At 41.2% G+C, this 23,169-nt stretch overlaps 1 protein-coding gene across 1 annotated transcript in view; it reads left to right on the plus strand.

The window, feature by feature from the left end:
- Positions 1–23,169, plus strand: part of BMP6 (bone morphogenetic protein 6) — a 145,948-nt gene that overhangs the window by 26,880 nt on the left and 95,899 nt on the right.

Raw genomic sequence — 23,169 nt, forward strand, 5'->3', positions numbered from 1 at the left:
AAGACAGACTTTAAAAATACATATATTTACTGTAAATGTATGTGAGGACAGTGGCAGGAATGTTCATTATCGCATACCATTCAAAGATGTAAAAAACAGTAACACCCCTCTTGACTATTTTTCTCAGCAGAAAGGTTCCTTTTTTTGCCTTGATGTGGAGTGAAAGATCAGGGGGCTAGGAAAAATACTAGTTTAATTTAAAAATATATAGGCTGCAGTCGATGTGGTGGGATTTTTTTGGGTGGGGGACTGATTTCTCTGTTTTTTAGATCACTCCTGCTGAAAAAGCATACAGGGATTTAAACAGAAAATTAATTAAGACTGATTTGTCAGATGCAGTATGAAAGTTTGGTTTACAGTCTTTCAGAATTGGTGTTTGGGATCTGCATTACATGTGTGGATGGCACTGGCAGGCCTTTTCACATAAAATATCATTGGATTTCATCACTTTTACTAGACTGGCATAGTGCAAACTACAAGATGGGAGATGATGACATTCTTTATGTTTGTGGTGAAAAAAGTCAAGTATGGGCAATATTGTAATGGCCTTATCTGACTGTAAATGCCTAAACCATGCCTGGTAATTAGTGAGCCTTTATTTGAAGCAATAAAAAAAGCTTCCCCATGTGCTGTTAGTGAGCACCATCTTTGCTTATCCACCCCCTTTGGCTAGCATCAGTGGCAAATTTATAATTGGACTATGAGGACCAATATATTGCAAAGTATAGTGGAAAATGCCAAGAAAAATCTGTTGGCTGAAGTCCATTTGTCCTGTGTTAATTTGTAGCCCTGTAAACAAACACAGCTGCTGAGTGCAGGATCAGTGTTCAAAGTGGTAAAAACAGTGATGCATTGCTAATGAGATCGTAGCAGAAAAAATATGTAACATATGAGGCTGCAGCACGGCTCTAGTCTATCCTCAGTTCTGATTAATTGTTTCTGTTTATATGTTTTCATATATTTATGATATTATAGGTTAACTTGACTGTGAAGATGTTTATACTTCCCAGGCTGTTCAGCTGAGACTGTCAGAGTATTAACTCAGTATTGACTGATCTGATAATTCTGAACTTTTGAAGAAGGGTCTGAATTAGAGTCCCTTTGAAATTATTTCTCTTCTATAAATATGCTATCAATTCATTCTTCATTGCTTCATAGCCCCCCCCCTCCCCCAAGTGCTGTGTGTGTGTGTTTGTGTAACTTTCATTTGTCGTTCCACCTTTAAAATCCTGTGTCACCAAATAAATGACACGAGAATTAGAGCATTAGAAACCTCGGGGTCAAGTCTGCGAGGTCACTGGCAAATGCAACAGCACTTACACTGTAATTTGTCTTGAAGCCCAGTTACATGTTTTGACATCCCTGCGCTGATTAATTGCTCTGAAAAAGTTGAGGATGGTCTCAGTTGCTGCAGTAGAAAAGAGGTTTTCTTTTCCTGCCACCTCAGTTATTTACAGAGGAATTATTGTATTATGTGTTTACAGTGTCTAGAACACTGGGGCCCCTACTCCTGACCGGGGCTTCTAGGTGCTACCACAAGACAATTATAAATAATGATAAAATGCATGTGCTATATACCATTGTGCATTTCTTTTCATTACAGAGGACTGAAGATTCTAATTTGTTTCCTCACTTAGTTTAAGAAAACTAAGGAAGGTTGGGGGCTATATAATTCAGGTAGAGGGAAATGGAGAGTAATTATGGCAGGCTATAGATCACCAAGTCAAATCCACCCCAGGTTGGTAGAGCCTGAAATAAAGCTGTTTGAAAAATCTCTGATGGAATGCTGATGAATCAAAATAGAAATGTTTGACTGAGAGAGTTTTATTTTAGACATAGCTGCAACAGAAACCAAGCAGGTTTTGGAAACCTGCCAGGCTCCTCAACAACTCAGCTGGTGATCTGCTGTGGAGCCCTGGCTTCCAAGCCCTGGGATTCTTCTGCAGCTTACCTGGGCAGCTGCTGTAGAATGGGGCTTCCAGCATCTCAGCTCTTCTGTCTCTTGCCAGGCAAGATGGCAGGGAGCCTGGCAGGCTGGACTCACTTAAATCATTTATTTTCATCAGCTTTTCCATTTGTACTTAAGCTACTGTCTAAGAAAGGTGCATTCTCATTGGCTGATATAACCATTAAAACATGTTGATTTACAACTAAATAGAGCCTTTATACTAGGTTTGGTACATCTTTTTGCTAGCTCTACCAGGGACACTATAATTATACATTTATTTAAGCAATTCTATAGCTTAATATTTTCAGATTCTTATTAATCACACATTTTAGTATGTAAAAATGGTGAATGATGTATTTCTTATTTACTAGATAATTAATTTTGGTCATAAACTATGTCAAGCTGTATTAGGATGGTAACTGGAATTTAATTAAACGCACAAAACTGCATATATCTTTATTTCTGTTAAAACATTAAATGTTTTGGCTATATAAACTTCTCTTTTCAAAACATGTTTCACATTTACAACTAAATGATTTATTAAACAGAGGGATTAACTGTAGCCAGTGAATTAAACTGATTATTTCAGGTCAGCCTGGGAAAATGTTCAATTATGGTTAAGTGAAAGTGACTGGAGCTTAAGTTCCTGCTTGCCTAAAGGCTTGTTTACACATATAGCGCTGCAGTGGCACAGCTGCACCGCATCTGGTGAAGATGCTCTGTGCTCTCTCATTGGTATAATAAAACCACCTCTGTGAGTGGTGATAGCTAGGTCAGTGGGAGAAGCTCTCCCACAGACATAGGGCTGTCCACACTGGCGCTTATGTCAGTGTAACTTGCCTCACTCAGAGGGGTGAATAAATCACCCCATCCCGAGCGACATAAGCTACACTGACATAAGCTATAGTGTAGATATAACCTAAGTCTCTTGAAAATGAGACCATCTCCTCAGTTGCTTAGGCTGACCTATTGTGCCATATTTATAAAGCTTGACCTCAAAAGTTAGATGTTTTCCCCTGGATTCTTTCTTTATGTAGACAAGCAGTCTTTAACTCAATTTTGATAGAGGCTTATGAATTCAACATATTTATTTAAATGTTAAGAGATTATAATTTTAGGCCTTAACATATTTTGTATTGAATTCAGATTTCACATTAAACAAATTAGTTTTTAAAAAGGAAAAAAAATATAATTTAAATAACAAAATAAAAAATTCCAATTTAAATATAAAAAAATCTTTTTTTTTAAAAAAAAAAGCATAGATTTTTATTCACCCTGGAGTGTGGATGCCCTGGGATCCTGAAACAGCTGAAGTCTGTCTTTTCTCACTACTGAATCTGTATTTTAATAACATAGTTGACTGTCCAAAATTAAGTTAATGATCATTGGCACTTTATTTTCTAACTAGCAATGTACGTATTCTTGGTTTTGGACCTTACCAATTTAGAATGGGGAAAACTTGGTTGTATACCACTGGTTCTCTTAATAGTTGATTAAAATTAAAGGACTCTGAATAAATCAGGACTCCTCTTTTTTCTTTTCTCAGCCATCTTTTATTTTAAATCAACAGAACTAATGAAAATCAAAGTGTAAATACTTGGCTGGCTGGCTTACTGTTTAGAATGTATTTCTGGATTGATAAAAACTATACTTTTTAGGGTCACATTTTGGACTTTTGTTCCTGTTGAGTTACAGCACCTGTATTCTGCAAGTAACCCCATTGATGTAACTGATGCTGTTTGAGGAATAAAGTAATACTCAATATGAGTAAGTGGCAGAATCTGACCCCTTAGCAGGTGCAAACAAAAGCAAGATAGGGGCTTGGGTTTATCTACAATTTCCAGATAATATTGACCAGAAAGAAGCCAGTCCTTCTCATCCTCAGAAATAATTTTATTTATCCATTTCAGTTCTCCCCCAACCCTCTTACTGACAATGAGAGGAAGCAGAAATCCACCATGGGTGAAGCCTCAGAATTTCATGCAGTCAGACCTTAGACCTGATTGCCAAGAGCGCTTGCCTTGAGTTTGCCTCGGTCTTCTTTCAGGATTAATTTTATTACTTCTTACTATGCCAGCAACTTCAGAGAAGTTGAAGGGAATCAAGGAGAAGACTCCTATTTGTCTGGTTCTATAGGCCTCCAGGGCATTCAGACTAACTGGGGATCTAAAGAAACCATTTAGAAGGAAAGAGAGAGTCTTCAGTTCTACTCAGAATTTATCTACCAATTTGACCCTTTATTCTCTTTGTGAATTATCAACAAAAAGGTTTTGATTTTTATCAGTTGTCAGTTACTTAAATTTCTAGGCAGGGCCGGCTCTAGGCCCCAGCAAAGCAAGCAGGTGCTTGGGGCGGCAAATTTGCAGGGGCACAAGAATCCAGCATGAGAGCTGAGAACCAACAGGGAGCCCTGGGAGCTGTAGTTCCTTGGTTAGCTCCCTGCCTATAGAGCCAGCACTGGAGCAGGGAAAGAACTACCTTTCCCAGCATTCCCTCGGCCGCAATTAACAGGAAAGGGAAGGAGTGTACAAATAAGATGAATAGATTCAGTAGACCATAACCTTTACAGAGAGATGTTACACGGCACATGTAGCATAAAACATATTCCTGTTACGTCATATTCTCATAAAGCATTATGGGATACATCGTCACAACTTGCTTCATCTGGACAGTAATAGGCCTTCCACTGATATGTCCCAAGTAAGATGAGTGTATGGTATCAGCAACAGTGAGACAATCGCTCTCTTATCCTAAGGTTCATGGTTGAATTTAGCAATTAGTTGTCAATTTTATGCCTTCCTGCCATACAGCACCTCTCTATAAGACCAGGCACTGACACTGAAGTCAGGAAGTGAAGACTACCATCAGTTGAAATGACAAGGGAAAAGTTAATTTTATAGGCCTCGCAATAGCTCCTTCTAGAAAATGCTGGTGGTCTAAAATTGAAGAACTTTGCTAAGAAAGAGGCCAAAATGCCCACAAAATGTTTACAGAATTCTGGAACCAGTCTGAGCTTGAGGCTTTTCTCAGTTGGAATAGTTGGAATAGCATTGTAATTTTTACTGGTGCAATTGATACGGTGATCCCAGCCAGACGTTTTATTCTGTTTGTGTAGATGTAAAAGTTTTATCTGGTCATTCTTTGTGAGTGTTCAGTTGCTCTTTTTCTCACTTCTATTGGCTCAGAGCCAACAATACTAATGGCACTCTAGCCTGATCTAGAAAAAGTGGAGTAGTCACAGCCTTGAATTTTTCTAGATCCTGGCTGTTTAATAGTTCTCTTAGAATACAGGATTTGAATGTTGCTCGCTCATGCTGCCTTCCCTGACATCTAATGCTCACTACCTTCTACCTAAAGAGAGAGAGAAGCTGAACAGGTGGTGATGTTGCTGTAGCAAGTGGGAATAATAAGAAGAGCTGGGCCATGCTGTAAAATTAAACAGCTGCTACTGATGTTTTAAGTGTCCAGATCTTAATTTTTATAATATTTGCACAAAAGAGGAATAAGCAAAACTGTTGAATTTGTATGCAGACCTATTGCTCATCACCCTAGGATGAGATTCCTGGTAATGCTAAAATCAGCCTGTTTACTGGAGTGCATTGCTGAGAATTCCTTAAGTCCTGGAAACAATATTCCATTCAAGTACTTCAGTGCGTATCAGCCAATCACTTAAAAAGCTCAGTAATGCAGTTTCTACCTCACTTTGAGTGGAAAGGAGAGTAAGGGGGCAGCATGACAACACAGGGCTGTAATGTTTGTTTGTTTGTTCCAAATTACATGCTCTGGGCTCTAACTTTTTAAGTTGATAGGAGTTGACCCTAATGGGATTTGTATCTGACCCTTTTTGGTAGCAGTTTCAATTGACCTTCAACAGAGAAAATTTACTGCTTCATTTTCCTGTAATGACAGATTTATAAATAGTTGTTCATGTGTGTGGGCTATTTTAAAAAAAAATCCTGTTATATTTGCTTTCTCCCACACTATTATACTGAGCCTACACGTTGTGTTGTACGAGAACAAGATTAGCATCTGCTCTTCTTCCTCCTACAGAATGGAGTGCATTGTTGCTGCAGTGTCCCTGTGTCATTTACTTTTGATTTTCTTTGCTCCATCACATGGGGCATATGAAAGCTGAGGAAGGTAAACAAGAGCATAAGCCATTGTTTTTGGTATATGTCCTTCATGAAGTGATTACTGTGTGGGGCTTTTTTAGCTGTAATATGTTGACTTTCTTTTTAACCAACTATCTAACTATTTTAAAATCTGGTGCATTCATAATTGAAAAGTACTGGAAGTCAAATAAGCCCTTAATGAAAAATGTATGGTATATTTTCTCCTCAAACAGAAAGACTGAAATGAGTGGGCAAATGCCACACACGATCTTGAAGGGCTACTTCACAATTCTCCAGTACAATGTTTCATTAGGATCTTCTGAATTGTTGTTACTTCTTTGGCCTCTTCCCTTTTCCTGAAGAGCTTATAGTCTAATTGGTGAAAGAGACAAACCACATACCGAGGGAGGGGTTGGGTCTCTTGCTGTATGTTGGTACAGTGCATAGCACAATGGAGCTCAACCAATCGGAGGCCTCTAGAAGCTACTGCAATGCAAGCAAAACTTTTTAAGCACCGTGTGTGCTTGGCACAGTATGATAGACAGAAGACAATGCAGTGCCTATCCCAAATTGCTTGCAGTCTAGTGAGATAAAGAAAATCTCTCCTAACTTTTTTCTGGGTTACTACTATGTCAGTGGGAAACAGCATTTTAACAGCTTTGGCCTTCACAAAAATGAATGCTAAGGAGGGAGTTTGAGGGATGGGGAGAAGGTATTGTATGAGTTGGTGTGTAATAAGGAGCCATTAAACTATTATGATGGTAAAATAGGATAATGTGACTAAGTGCTAGTTGTAACACATGATCACTGAAGTTGCTGCAGCACAGAGAAAGATACAGGCTTAATTGGAATCAATAGGCCTGTTATTGGTGGGGATTATGGACACTTGGAAGCAATGGTTGGGTTAATTAGGTAATTGGCTTAGTAATGGGGAGGATACATAATTGGAAGGAGCAAGAAGTAAAAGAGAAGCTCAGAAAGCTGTAGAAGATTCCTTCTGCTGTATAGCTGGGCTGTGTCCTGCTATGTTGTTGGGAAACTGAAGCTAAAGGTTCATGTGGTGAAAAAGAAATAGACGGTGTGTGCTTGTGACTAGGGTACTACAAAAACAGGTTAAGTAGAACTGCTTACAGGGTAGTGTGAGAAGTGCCCTGGGATAGCTTATTACGTAGGATACACTGCAAAACAGAGCTGGGGCAGGAAGCCTCAGAACTCAGCTCAACTGACTTGGGCTTGTGGGGCTTATGCTATGGGGCTAAAAAAGCAGTGCAAATGTTTGGGCCTGGGCTCTAAGTCTCCCCCGCCCCTGGCAGCTGGGTTTCAGAGCCAGAGTTGCAACCTGAGCCAGAATGTTTACATTGATATTTTTAGCCCTGTGGTGAAAGCCCAAATCAGTTGACCCAGCATCTGAGACTTGCTGCCACAGGTCCTTCTCCTTCCCCCACAGTGTAGACATACCCTAAAATACTGCAATGACCCTGCTGGCTTGTTACTGGGTAACGCACCTAGGCAAGCCATTAGGCCACAGCTTACTCAGGGTATGTCTACACTGCAATTAGATACCCACGGCTGGCCCATGCCAGCTGGCTTGGGCTAAGGGGCTGTTTAATTGCGGGTTAGATGCTTGACCTGGAGCCCAGGTTCTGGGACCCTTCCCTTGCAGGGTCCTAGAGCCTGGGCTCTAGTCTGAGTCTGAACATCTATACCACAGTTAAACAGGCCCTTAGCCCAGCTGTGGGTGTCTAATTGCTGTGTAAATGTACCCTCAGATCTCGGCATTTGGCTATTAGAAGGCAGAGTGATCAGGAAAAAGAAGACATCCTAGGCACAGTGACAATCAGGCTGACAGTGCAAGGGTATGTGTGTGTGTGTTTTGGGGCTGGGAAACTGAGACCCACACACACACTGGAGAAGATGCCAAATAGGAAGTAAAAGGTTGTGTGAAGGAATTACTCACAAGACCTTATGTCCCTTTTTAAGGGCTGTAGAATCAGATCTCTGATCAACTGGATTTTCCTCTTTATAGAACGCGTGCCAGAATGTTACAATAAAATACATAATATGTTTCCTCTGCCTTTCTGTTGTAAAACTCCAGAGTCACAATCACAATATAGAGCCAAAGCCAGGTACTTCCATTAAGTTTCCGTAGTCTGAAGTGGTGAGGAGTCAAGCTGGTATTAATAGATCTATTCATCGCAATACACTTTCTTGGTGGATATAGGTTTGTTGGGTGCTGTGGAGAAATGTCTCAGAAGTGATCAGTCACCACCCAGGAAGCAGGAATCACAGTGCATACTGGTAATATGCAAGAAACAGAAAAATGGTGAGTAAGCACAACTGTGTTATCTCTAAAGTCTTCTGAAATTCAGGTGAGCTGAGGTTTAGAAAGCAACAACACACGTTTTGGTATTTTGAATATTTGCTAATGTGAGTTGCTAGTCATTTAATCTATGCCCTGTAGGTGAATATGCACTTGATTAAGGGCCCCCAGTGATGTCATATCTCCTCTCCTGTCCCTGCATACCATAAAAAAAATCTATAATAAAATAGTAAAGGCTCTTTGGGTCTCTAGAATGTGCAGTAATGGACAATTTGAAACCAGAATTTTTATATATTTCACTGTCTTTATGTATGTTTTGTGTCCTCCTTAGAAGCATTTTTCCTATTTGTATTGCTGTAGTACTTAAGATTCGTAGTTAAGGATCAGGGCCCCATTGTGGTAAGTGTAGTACCAATACATAACAAAGAAGAAAGTCTTTGACCCAGAAAGCTCACAGGATGCAGCAGGGAGACAAAAGGGGTAGGGAATGGTACGAGGACAAGATAAACTCTGTTCAATTTGTTAACAGAGAAATGGATGTCTGCTCACACTCATAGTAAGTGAAGTATCATTAACATATAAAGCCTTTGTGCACCTGTATGAATTGTATGTTAGTGTTCCAGCTCAGATTTGGAGATTGGACTATTTAAAAAAAAGAGAGGAAAAATGGGGGAAGGGAGAATCAAAAGGGGGGCGGAGGCAGAGAATCAAAGTAGATTTCTTGGCCTTAAAAGCCAAAAATGTAAATCAGGCAAACTTTTGTTTACACATACTGTGGGTCTCACTGTTATGAGCATGTAATATTTAATGCTTTTCAAATCTTAGCTGATTTATTCCTGTAATGCTGCTGTGAGGCAGGTATGTATTATTACCATTTTACAGATGGTGAAACCGAGGTAGAGAGGTGGTGACTTAAAGAGATTGAGAGTTCTGACTCCCAATTCTGCACGGGGAGCATATGTTGCCACATAGAAGTCAATCATATGGTCTAAAGTATCACCCACTTTATCTTGGACACATAATATTAGATCATAAAAAAGTAAATGAAGGAAAGCTTAAAATTCCCCGAACAATGGAGAGTGCTGGGACAAATTCAGTTGTGCAATAACATAGTTGTATCTTTTCTATATAATGTAGACTGTAGGGTATGCTATGTAGAAACACCTACTGTTTGGAGATCCCTGCCATACCTATCCACAGTTTGGTGAATTAAAAACACTGGGAGAGGGGCTCATATCTGCCCCAGTGCAAAGCCTGAGCAGGGATAAAAGGGAGCCTTTGTACCTCCCTTAAATTAGGGCTCATGGGGCCAGAGCAGCCCCTTAGGGCAGGCTGCAGGGTGCTCCAGCATGGTCTAACTTTCCCTCTTTGCTGCAATAGCTGTTATAAACCTTGTGACACCAAGGAACTACTGGGGCACAGAACCATCCTGGTCGTGCCCCTCCTGCCTCTGGAATGCTCCCCCATGCAGGAGCTTTTCTGGTGCAATATCCGAGCTAGTGGAGCTGGCTTTACACCATGTGGGAGAACCTGCTATGTTGAATGAATGCTCCAGGATAGCCGTGTGCAATGGGGAGTTCCCCTAGTGTCCGTTAGGTGTACCTTTGTTATTGCCTTGCATCACTGGGCAGTGGCCTTGATTTCAGTTCTGTGGCACACATGGAATTTGACCAGTGAGATTGAAAGAAATTTCACCTGCGTATCTTAGGGCAGCAAAACTGGGCCCAGTGTGTTTAGTCTTATCTCTGAATTTCTTTTTGGAGCAAGTGGGGATTCACTTCTCAATCTGGTGAGAGTTCAAGATGGGCTTAATTAGGTGGCCTGCCCTAATCTGGTCAGCACATTTTGTTGTCTGCACTGACTAACTGCATGGCCCCTGTGGATTTTGGGAGATGGGCTGGATGGCAGACAGCTCTAAACTGTGTTCCTGTGGCGTGGAAGCTAGTGGAATCCAGGCAGTGACAATCTGGTCTACATGTCGTAGTGGTAAAGAGGGCTGTGGTGAGCCAGGCTTACAGACTGGCCAGGAAGTGGGATCACGCATCCATGTTGGGGGAGTGAGTGAATGGGAAAGTTTTGTGTCTGTGTAGAAAGGGTTGGTAAACAGATGAGTAAATGAGTGGGAGACAAAAGAACATTGCAAAATGAATACGTTGGTGGATGAGTAACTGAGTGGAAGAATGAGTAAAGTAGCTTGACTGAGTGGTGTCTAGGCAGGTTACATTTCAATCTGTGTGCCAGAGTGCTGCTGCCTATCTTACAAAGGGTACAGTACATAGCCAAATGCATCAGTAACTGCTGTACAGTACAGATAAGAATTCATGTATTCCCATTCTGGAGTGAAATGCATGGTAACCATATTCTGTAAAGAATTAAATCTACTTGAGAAATATAAAATTTAAACATATTTTTAAAGAAATTATAATGTGTATACACATGCTAAAAAAAATGTAAAGAGCTCTTAGAGTTGCAATGTACTTAAAATTAACATAAACAAAATTATAAGAATTAATTTTTTGTTTCCAAAAACAGTTGCTGTTTTGTAATTTTGCTACTGCTTACTCCCAATATCACTCATATATAGAGCTCATATGCTCCTGTAAGATACAGCCCTGCACTGTGGGCAATGTGGATCCTTGCTAGGAGGTATTTTTCTTGGGAGCCAGGAATCAGATACATACTCTGCCCCTCCCTCTGGCATGCTCTGTGAGCCTGCTGGCCTGTGCTCTTGTAGCGTGGAAGCAGATACTGCCTCTCTGCCCCATCCCTTTTGGAGCACTAGAAATCCAAGGGGAGCAGGAAAGGAGCTGTCCTTGTGCTCAGTGTCTAAGGGTACATCTACACTACAGCGGGGAGTCGATTTAAGATATGCAAATTCAGCTACGTGAATAGCGTAGCTGAATTTGACGTATTGCAGCCGACTTACCCCGTTGTGAGGACGGCGGCAAAATCGACTTCTGCCGCTTTTTGTCGGCGGCGCTTACTACCACCTCCGCTGGTGGAGTTAGAGCGCCGATTCGGGGATCGATTGTCGCGTCCTGACGGGATGCGATAAATCGATCCCCGAGAGGTCGATTTCTATCCGCCGATTCAGGCGGGTAGTATAGACCAGACCTAATTCTCCCTGGTCCATAATGTAGGCTGTGCTAGGTGGAGGGGATTGTCTGAACCCATCCTTTGCCCCCTCCCTATGCTCCTATGTAACAGCCAGGAACAGTCGTTTGCATTTAATTTCCATGGGTCTAAATTCAGACCTGGTGTTAGCAGGGGCAACTTCAGGTGAAATTGCATTGACCTCACTGCTTTCACTGTGGTGGGGTATATGCCCCACACTGGCAAATAAAGGATTAACGGGCATCTTAGGGCATAATTAGCCTATTAGGTTATATCTGTCAGATGGGTCAGGTCCAGCTGAGAAGTGAGACGGGTCCATAAGCCTGAAGCAAAGTAAGGAGGATTCTAGAGTTGGGGGGCTGTCAGAGAGGCTGTCGGTGGCCTCGAGTTGCTGCTCCATAGTAGGCTGGGGAAGAAGCTGCACGAGCAGACAGAACTCCAGAGTGAGAGGAATGGAGGCCACAGCCCTGTGAAGGACACTGATGAACAAGGAGGAAGTAGCAGCCCAGGGAAACAGCGAGGCCAGGGTTTGTAAGGAGCAGTCCTTAAATGCCAAACACAGGATCTCTGGGCTGGAACCCAGAGAAGAGGGTGGGCCTGATTTTCCCTCCCCATCCTGCAGCAAGAGGGTAAGTAAAATCCTTAGGATTAGAAGAGACAAAGAAGCCGAAGGCCAGGAATACATGCCATTAGACTTTTGTTTTTTGTATTTTTGTTTTTGAAGTTTTCTATTACTCCAGAAGAGGCCTGAACTTGAAAGGTGACTTGGCTGGGCCATGAAAGCTGCAGACTTGCTGTAGAAACAGAATGGCAGACAGTAGGGGGCACTAGAGTAGAACAACCCCTGTGATGCTGCTTTCTAGCTTGAGCGGGTGCGGTAGTGGTAAGTTCTGCCCATTACATCTACCAAATCTGAATTTGGAACCATTTGTTTGCCCTTCACTCCCCTTCCCCTTCCTACAGATCAATTTTGTAATTTAGTATCTAAGGACTTTTATCTGTTATTGCTGGAGATAATGTAATAGGACCATCTCCCATAGTTAAGGTCAGTTCTTATTTGCTTATGACTTTGTGAAATGTTTTTCCTTTTGGGTTCAAATTTTCACAGTCTGGTGTCTGCCTGATTTTTATTTTTTAAATTTGTTAAAGTTTATGCAAAACTTATTTAAGTTTTTTAGCACAGAGAGTAGGTACAAGAAATACTTGTGACTCTTTTTACTGTTTATTTAGGAAGTTTTAATGTTTTACAAATCCTTGCCATGTAGTTATCCGAGACAAAACAATAGTCATTACAACAATGAACTATTGTTTACAGAAACATTATACAGTAATACAATAATCAGATTTCCAAATTTAACAGCATATTATATTACAGAGTGAGCACTCTTACACTACATTTAATTTCTGGTGACTTTAATAAATTGAGTGAAATCTCTGATTACAATATTTAACAAACCAGACTTGTCTCTCAAATGTTAATATCCCTCCTCCCCAAAAAACCCAGCAAAACAGGTGTGCTGATCTTTTTTTCCAGGTGAATATTACTAGTGACTTTTTTTCCGAACAGTCCTAGTACAGAAACAATTGGTGGTAGAAAGCTGAAACTTTAGCTTGGAAATAACCTTCATTGGTGGGATGTGCCTTTCTGATGTGTTCTCGCAAATGTTGGTTTTGATTTCAGAGTTATGACCTGTTGAAAATTGCACTCTGCATGCTCTGTATTAGAGCTGATCAAAAATGGTAAATTATATTTCATGGAAAACATCCAAAACTTTTTTTATTTAAAAAAACCTGCAAGTGTTAAGGTTGATTTTAGTTATATTATTTTTACCTCCCTTTTTTTCATTTTGCCTCTGAAAGAGGGAAATAGAGAAGAAAAGGGGAGAGAAAAGGGAAAAAATAGAACTGAATAAGTAGAAACTTTTCTGTTTCAAAAATAAGGTCTTTTTTCCCATTTGTTTGAAATGTCAGAAAAAAGATTAGTGGATTTTTGTTTAAAAACTGCTTGTTTTTGAAAAAGGCCAACTGTTGGTCAAGAAAAGGTTTGGAGGAATGAAACCCCCCCTCATTTATTACATTTTGGGTGGTTTTGTTCCCTATGGCCCAGATCCTACAATTGGGTGTGCATATATGAACCCTTGTATCTGTGCAGTGCCCTGTTTATGTCAGTGTGTGTCTGAATGGATAACAAGGTCATTTTAGATCTGTTTGCACAAATGGAGCCATAGTGGGAGAACCATCTAAAATATACTGAGCATGGATAGAGTTCTGCACAGGAGCACGTGTCTGCCCACGCAGACCCAATTGCAATATCGGGAGCAAAGACTTGCAGCAGAATGTACATGTACAGTGAATTGCAAGATGAGGAGCAAAACTTGTAAAATATGCAGCCTGACAGGATCCTGTAGGAAATTTGCATCTAATGTAGTTGCACAATGAGAAATTAGTGAAGGTGTGTATGAATAAGGCAAAGATTTTTTATGTTGACTTAATTGATGCTTCATGTTCTGAAAAATTATTTTATAAGATAAAATAAGCTACAAGGATACAAATGCTGTTTTGGTGGAATTTCTTGGATCATATTAAAAGTGATTAGAATATTGGTCTTATATGACCACCTGTGTCATAATATTGATCACACTGTGTCATTATTGTTTGAAAATTGTTGCACTTTGTTTTAGATATATTAGTGTTTGTATCAATTTCATGGATTATATATCAATTGTGATATATTTACTACTTTTTATTTACTTAATAATCTGCAGTGCCTATGTCATTGTGTTAGGCTGTGTTTGTATTTATGGGCACCAAAACATTTTTTTCGTAAATGAGATTGATGCAATTACGCATGTGTGCGCCTTACAAAATAAGTTTACAGATTGGTGTAAATCTTTGCTCAGAAGTCTAGGTCTCTCTCTAATAGTAGGAGTAGTGAAGTACAGCCGCAGTATGAGAGGTTTGTTGGCAGCATGAGGGTACAAAACTGGAGTCCTTTACTTCAGCACCAAATTCACTCATGTTGGCTTTTTTTTTTTTTTTTTTTAAGTGGTGGAGGAACTTATGAAGTTAAGAGGCTTAAAGCTATAATTATACTTGCCACAAAAGTCTACTTTTAGGGTTCTATTAAGTCCCCAGATATGAGAGCAGGTCATCCCTGCAAACTGATTGTGTATTTGAGGGTAGAAGTTAGCCTATTTTGTCTTGTCTATTTGTAGTATGAACCATTTCAATGATTAATAGCAGTGTGGATTGATTTAGATCAGTGACTTAAATCACTGATTTTAATCATGATTTAAATCAGCAAGCCGAAAGCCATGATTTAAATAATCAATTTTAATTTTGTTTAGCTTTTGTAACTTTTAGATTCTTCTTCGAGAGATGTTCCTGTGGGTGCTCCACTCCAGGTGTTGGTGTATCCCTGCACCTTCGCTCGGAGATTTTGACAGCAGTACTCATACCAGTCATGCACACGCAGAGCCTGTCCCACGCTTAGTGTGCCTTAATAGTAGGCGTGCGCGACCGGTCTCCTCAGTTCCTTCTCTACTGTCCCCGGCCTGAGACGGAGCTCAGCAGACTCGTTAGAGACTTTTCTCTCCCTTTGTTCAAATACCTTCCTTGTTAGTTGGTTTTTCCAGTAGTATTTAGATACCACTTCTCTTATCTTTTTCTCTCTTTAAACCAGCCCCCTCCTCCCCCAAACTTCTCATTTCTGTCAGCGGCAGCTGCTTCCGACATGCCTGGCTCCCCAGGCTTTACGCGCTGCTCTACCTGCCATGATGCCATCCCCCTCTCAATGGCCACTCAAAATGTATAAAATGTTTGGGGGAGTCCCACATCCCCCAAAAATGTGCCCACTGTAGCAAGCTAAAATCCAGGGCACGTAAGGACAGGGAGCTGAGATTAAAACTGCTCCTCCTCCAGAAGTCCTTAGGATCAGCTTCAGACCCGGGTGCCGACTCCGCTACGTGCCGCAGCCCCCCGCCTCAAAGAAAGAAAAGAAACCCTCAAAAAAAGGCACCCTTTCTCACCCGCAAAGGGTACTTCGTGGGCGAAGACTTCCCCGGGCATGTCTACAACCTCCCTCTCGGCGCTGAAATGAGGAAAAATATTCTCTCTGCACCTGGAGAAGGGGCTACTGCTCTCAAAAAGTGGTTTAGCATTTCAACAGACTGGATCAAGCTGCTTAGCCAGTGACTTGGCACCAAATGTACTGCTTAAAGATTTAGGCCCTAATATAGATGGTCATAATTACAAATTTAAATAGGTTTTTCTTTTTAAAAAAGAAACCTGCTTTAATTTAAATGAAAAAATCTGCTTTTTAATTTAAAAACATTGATTTTATCCTCCCTGCTTAATAGAGGTGATTGTTAATATTCTGCAGTCATATAGTACCTTCTATTCTAAGATATCAGAGTAGTGGGGAAGGAGGGATAGATCAGTGGTTTAAGCCTTGGCCTGCTAAACTCAGGATTGTGAGTTCAATCCTTGAGGGGGCCACTTAGGGATCTGGGGCAAAATCAGTACTTGGTCCTGCTAGTGAAGGCAGGGGGCTGGACTCAATGACCTTTCAAGGTCCTTTCCAGTTCTAGGAGATAGGATATCTCCATTAATTTAATTTAATTTAATTTAACTTTACAAATAATTAAGAATCTCAAAGCCCTGATATGTAAATATTTACTGAGATCCATTTTACAGATGGGTAAACTGAGGCACAGAGGTTGCCTGTAAACAACTTGTCCAATGAGGTGCAATAGATTGTTGTCAGAGCTAGCTAAAGAGCCTAGGGACGAGCTCTGACTCGATTTCCTGCTGTAATAACTAGACACATTCATTGAAAGTGTATTTTAATAGAAATATTAAAACGGGGCACAATTCTTGTGCATTTTGGCCATATACACAGCACATGTCAGTGAGTGGCATGCATAGCTGGCTTAAAGCTGACCCTTGTACTGCCCAGTTGGTGCTGCTCTGTGCACACCTTCTTCCCTGTGCTGTATTAAAGCAGCCTAATTTACACCAGCCTGTAATTGATTATGGTGGCAGAAAGCTCAGGATCAGTGTTGTATAGGGAAATCCTAATTATGACCTCTCTCTCCTCACCCCCGTCCCCCACTATGCGGCTGCAGAGGGCAGTACTGCCAACCTATGTATTTCTTTAATTTAAAAAAAAAAAAGTCAGGCCCCCCAAATCATGAGAGATTTAAACCAATCATGAATAATAACATTCAAGTTTTTTATTTGCTTTCTGATGTTTGAACCTTTAGTGGTTGTAATTTCATGCTTTTCTTGGCAACCAAGAGGGCTAGACACTTACTGCTTCTTGTTGTTGTTGTTGTTGTTGACAACTGAGATTTTTAGGTAATTGACTCCAGGAGTTGAGCTTTCAGAATACCAAACACCAAAAGACTCATGACAGAATTGCTGGACTTGGTAATGCTGAGAGTGGATGTGTGAAGAACAAACACCTTCATCAGCTGTTCACCACTATTGGATCACTCTTGCCCTTGGGTTTCTCCCTGGGTCATTTAGGCTACATCTATCCTGTGAGCTGTGGGTGTGATACCCAGTTCACGTAGACCTACTCGCATTAGTTCTTAGCAAACTAGTGTGCTAGAAATAGTAGTGTAGCCATGGTAGCACAGGCAGTTGTGAGCGGTGGCATGGGCTAGCTGCCCTGAGTATGTATCCATGCAGACTGGGCAGGTTTGTATATTTATTTGAGCTGGGAATCATGCTCCCAGCTCAAAAGTTAGACGTAGCCTTAGACAGGTTTTGCAGCTATAATACACGGGCAGCAGTAAGCAGTTTGGCAACATCTCACCTGAGGATCTGGCCAGTGCAGATGAGAGCATTTACTATATGTGTGTGCCAGCAACCAATATTTAAATGTTAATGACACAAGTTTTTTTCTGTGGTTTTTTTTCAGTCACATACCCAGTTTATAGGCTGTAAAATTTAATTGTATCTATTTATCCTCACTTTGTGTTATGAGAAGACACAGAATTAGGAACCTTTTGTGGCTTCTTTTTGTTTTGTTTGAACACCCCTACAACTCAAAACATGCAAACAGATTTTGTTTGTTTTTTAAATAAAAATATCAAGTCCTGGTTTAATATTTTATATGCCAAGTTCTAATTCAAGGCTGAATTAGAAAGCCCTGAAAATGACTTGTAATGGAAATGCTGAGACACAGTATAATGGTCGCACTGGTGGATACCACTGTCCTATGGTTGCAAGCTACATTTTGGAGCAGGCTGGGGTCTTGGCCAGATCACACAGTGAATGGAATTTTCCCAATGTGTATGTAAAGTTCTGATTGTTTTGACTTCCCGCTACCACCGACTTTGACCATGTAGAACAGTCCCAGTGAGTCTGCAAAGTTCAAGCTGTACAGTAGGTCTGTTTAAACTGGCTTCAGTCCACACACTGTGTATTGTATTTTTGGGGCAAGACTATCTCTTGTGTAGTTTCATGGTCCTAGGAGACTAATTCATTCACTGTTTTAGTCAACTGAGCCAATGGTCAGGCATCTGCATGGATAAATGCCACTGCACTGATGCCTACTATAGTTTCTGGGAGTTTGATTCTGAATTATATTCTTGCTCTGGAAAATGATATTAGGGGTTTTTATATATTAATAATGATTCCTTTAAAATACCTTGCTATTGACCACAGTGGCTGAAACTAGAGTTGGATAAAGTTGCAGAATACATTTTTATAAATATATTTTTAAGGAAACTTACTTCAACTGTGTATGTGTCCCTTTTAAGTTTGGTGTTCACAAATATTCTGTCAAATAAGTATATTGGTAAGTATATTTGTAGCAAGAGTGACATTTAAGGGAATACTGGAGAACAACTGCACAAAGTGAATTTTGAATTTGAAAGAATGAGTATTTGCACTGGAAACCTGATGAGTTACTCCCTGAATCCAGGAATGGAAGTATACTATGTCCATGATCCCGCAAAGCCTTGTGTGTGCTAAAGATGTGCTATGTGAGTGTGTGTGTTTTTAATGGGACTGCATCTGTGACGAAAGTTAGATAGGGCATGGTTATAGGTTTGAGGTCCATGTGATCTGTGTCAATTAAAACTAAACCATTCTTCAAGTAGTTGTCGCTGTAGGTGCTTTACTTTACATGTGCACGCACCTGTGCACTTTCATTTGGAGATTTATAGGTAGCAATGTTGCTATGTCTATGCCTGTATCCTACACATCCTCGTTCCCCGGTCCAAGGGGAGGGCGAACCCGCTGCCTCTCCACTTCCTTCTCAGCTGTCTGTGGCTAGAGACGGAGTCTTGCAGTATCCATTTGCTTAGCTTGACTAGCTTCTACTTTTCTCCCTTTTTCTTAAATCTTTTATTCGTTTATTGTTTTTAATCACCCCCCCCACATGCTGTGTGTTTCTGGGGGTGTTCCTCCCCCTTCATCTTTGTTTTCATGGTCACCCCTACTTTCCCCTCCCCACTGCCCTTGGCCCCTTCTCGGTTTATGCCCCAGGCTTCAAACCCTGACAGACCTATCACAGGTCTCTTCCCCTCAGCGACGGGCATTCCAGCTGTCTGAGTCTCACAGCCCGTAGAAGAGTAAGGTCTGCACTGGTTAAGAGCAGATCTAGGAAACTGAGAGAGGACTGGCTCAAGTTGCTCCTTTTATGGAGCGTTCATTGAGACCCACTACTGCTTTTGGGGCCTGATTTCCCCCGTCCCATCCCATACGTTAGCTTCTGCCACCCCAAACAGTCTGGCAACTTTTACGACTCTGATGCCAGTGAGCAAAGAGACAGGGTGCTGCATCAGAAACGTTGAAGCCTTCAAAAGAGAAATAATATGGCAAACATTGGTGACCATCCCATCCAGGTGCAAGAAGGCTAACAAGTACTATGTACCTATCAAACTCCCATCCCACCCCAAACTCCATGGTAGTTGATGCCTAATACCTATCATTAATGGTCACATCATTCCAGATTGACTCCTTGTGACAAGAAGCTTAAATGCCTGGACCTTCTTGGCTGCATCCGAAGAAGTGAGGTTTTTACTCACGAAAGCTTATGCCCAAATAAATCTGTTAGTCTTTAAGGTGCCACCAGACTCTTTGTTGTTTTTGGCTGCAATAGTCACTCTTCGGCCACTCTTTGGCCATTCAGGGTATCAGACTATTTGTGCCCTGTTGGCGAAGTATGACTACAAATTATGGCAAGTTCTCCCTCTTCATTGAATATTTGCCCCAAAACCAGAAGAACCAGTTTCAAGTCCTCTTTACCAAAGGCCACATGATTGCCAAAGCTTCTTTGGATGTGACTGATACATGGAGCCCAGCGCAGATACAAAATTTGTTATCCGCATCCGGTCTGTGGATAGAAAGTGGATATCAGCAGATTTGCAGGGCTCTACTGACACAACCTCTCATTGTATGGCAACTGCTTTAGTTATGTGCTGTGCTTCATGGCTACGGTTTTCTGGACCCTTAGGGATGGTCAGAATACAGTGAAGAATGTTCCCTTCAAAGGGCCCATGCTCTTCGGTGATGCCATGGGCAAATTCCTTCACATGTTATGGGATGCTAGAGCGACCCTCTGATCCTTGGGCATCTACAAGTTTGCAACCAAGAGAAAATTCAGCAGTTCACAGACAGCTTAACAGTCTCACTTGGTCCAGTACCAAACCTTGCAAAGAACTATGGAACCACCTAAGAAGGGCCCATCATCTATAGTCACGATTTCTTCTGAGTGACCATTATGAGCCGGGAGTCTCAAACCATCCCACAGTATGGATCTTATCCCGCTCCACCTTTCTATCCTCTACTCATCCTATGGGGATCATCTCTCCCATTCCAAGAAAGCTTGAGAGCACATCACATCAGGCAGAAGGATACTAGAAGTCATTACAACAGGCTACCAGTTGAGCAGTTTTCAGCATTCACACATCCTATGACTTCAAGGTTCATTTAGGGTGTGAGCAACTTTTTCTCATGTCAGAGAGCCTACTCGCCTTTGGACCCTTAATCTAGTCCTCAACCCATTAAGGAAACCATGTTTTGAACCCTTGGGAAGCTGTTCGCTTCTCCACTTAGCCTTCAAAACCTCGTTCCATGTAGCCATCACTAGGGCTAGAAGGGTGGGGGAGTTGGGAGCCCTTATGGCAGATCCACCCCATACTGTAGTCTATCAGGACAAGATGAGTCTACGTTCCCATCCTTTCTTCCTTCCCAAGGTCTCATCAAACTTTCATATCAACCAGGACATTCAGTTGCCAGTCTTCTGCTCCAAACTTTGCGACTCTGATGCTTCAAGGGAAGAAGCCAGTCTTCACACTCTAGATGCGAGAAGGATGCTTTCACTCTACCTTGAGAGGTCTAAGCCCTTCAGAGCCCCCCTTAAGCTTTTTTGTTCCTTTTATAGACCGTATAAAAGGAGCTTCTATTTCCACTTGAAGACTCTCATACCACCCGAAGGTTGTATTGGGTGGTAAATGGGTCTCAGGGTGTATTTTGAAATTATACAAAGCTTCTGGAGTGCATTCCCCAGCTAGGGTCACTGCCCGTTTTACTAGGACACCATCCACCTCTGTTGCCCCTGCTTAGGAGCACACCCATTGCAGATATTTATCAAGCTGTCTCCTAGTCATTTGTGCACTCTTTTCCCCAGTGCTATGCTATTTTTCATGCTTCTAGGGCAGATGCAGCCTTCTGGCACAGCTGTTCTCTGAACTGTGCTAAATTGCTCTCCTGAGCACCCATCTCCGTAGTTGGGATACTTTAAGCTCCCAGGCTTGTCTTTTGAAGGTGTCGGGCAGGTTTCCTATGAGGATTTGGACTGAGAAGTCAGATATAGTGAAAAATATTCAGCCGGAGGTGAGACAGTGTGTTTTTTATTTTTAGTGTCTCTCACCTCTCCCCCATGGAAGTTCATTCGAGAGCATAATTGTCTGTCTGGTTTCAACCTGTCGGTCAAAAGTCTATATTGTAATGACTTATTCTCGTCCTCACCCACACTCACTAGGAAAAGATTCCTACTCACCAATGCCTGATTATAGCCCATTCTCCTCCACTGATCTGCTATTGGAATCTGAGGTGGCAAGAATTCTTTCCTCCATCTGTACCTAGTAAGGGTTTCTGATTTGTTTCTCTCAGACTTGGGTCTTGTTGTGTCTTTTTATGGGGGCTACATTGAAATCATACCATGTGCATTATGTGGCATTATCCGAGAAGATGGGCAAAACAGGCCTGCCCACTTTCATAGTATCATTGTGCTGGCGGTTGGGTGAATCTCATTGAAACTGGTGGTCATTAACAGCTACCCTTCCTTCTGGATAAATGTAAGAAGCAGCTAATCTGCTTTTTGGATTAAGAAAGACAAAACAATAAGAGCCACCACCCTTTACATGTGTTAAATGAAAGGTCAGTCAGGAACTCAGCAATGTGGAGGGGTTTCACTGGGGGCTGAATGCAAATGCAGAGGGCTGAGTATTGTTTTGGTGGAGAGGGCACTGGGGAGGTGGGGGATGGGGACTCAGCCTGTTTGAGTCCTACTTTGCTCAGGGAAACAGGACTTTGTGTATATTCTTTGTGAATAAAAATTGTTGCATCAAAGAAATACCTGATTCTCTCATCAATTTCTCCTCCTAACAGAAACAGTCTGCAAAACAGTCCGCTTGGGTCAAAAGCAGTAATAATATTAATACAGAGAACAGATTATACCAGTTCCTTGTCAGCTCACTGGCTACTTGTTCACATCAGTTCACAAGTCAAAATGTTGGCATTGAGCTATAAAGCATCTCTATACATTGGATCCTGGCTATCTTGGAGGCAGTGCATAGGGAGAGGCACAGTGTTCAGATGATCTCATGGGTGTCTTCTGTTGCTGACTACTATGCTTTTCAAAATATGACCTGCTTTCACCCTTCTCTTCTCCATTTGGTACTAAAAAAAAAAGAAATCTTGCGTATGTCATTGGTCATTATCATCCCCTGCTGGAATTAATGGTGTTCTCTCCTTAGAGTCACAAATTATCTGTTTGCCTTGAAAATTTTCCAAGAGTTTTATGCATATTGTATATTTCTAGTCTCTCTTAAACAAAAATTTACAAGCATTATGCACAGGGTTATTTTTAGTAGGATTTTTTGTGTTTGCAAGGTGTTAATAAAATTATCAAAAGTGCTATTGTGGGAGTGGGGAAAAAGCTCTGTCCTACCAAACCATAAAAACATTGAATTTAAGTTCTCTGCACTTTTGGACTTTTTTTTCCCCTCCAATAAACTAAATTTTTGTGGTAGCAATTTGGCTTGATGTGCTATCAGTTTGTTTTTCACACCCCTTTGAACCAAAAATTGCAGTGTCTTCTGTCCTTTTCTAATTGCCAAAAATCTTTTTTTCTTAGTTCAAGAATTTATATAGATGGTAATAATTGTAGGCACATAAAATCACACACATGGGTTTACTGACCCTCTCAGTGAGTGTGGTTGTTGTTGTTTTGGGGGTATACAGAGGGCATAATGCTGCTTTTTGTTTCGGAAGCATTATCCCAATAGATATTAAATGGAAACTGTGCAATTTGAAGGCTCTCCAGGCTTTATCCATCTTCAATTTGTGGGGCTGGGTGCGAAGAGGCTCAGCCATTTGTTGTTTCTTAACTTCTTTTAAGACCATTTTCTTAAAAATCTGTTCATGGTCAGGGA

Source organism: Trachemys scripta, chromosome 2, assembly GCF_013100865.1.
Source record: "Trachemys scripta elegans isolate TJP31775 chromosome 2, CAS_Tse_1.0, whole genome shotgun sequence".
Lineage (NCBI taxonomy): Eukaryota > Metazoa > Chordata > Testudines > Emydidae > Trachemys > Trachemys scripta.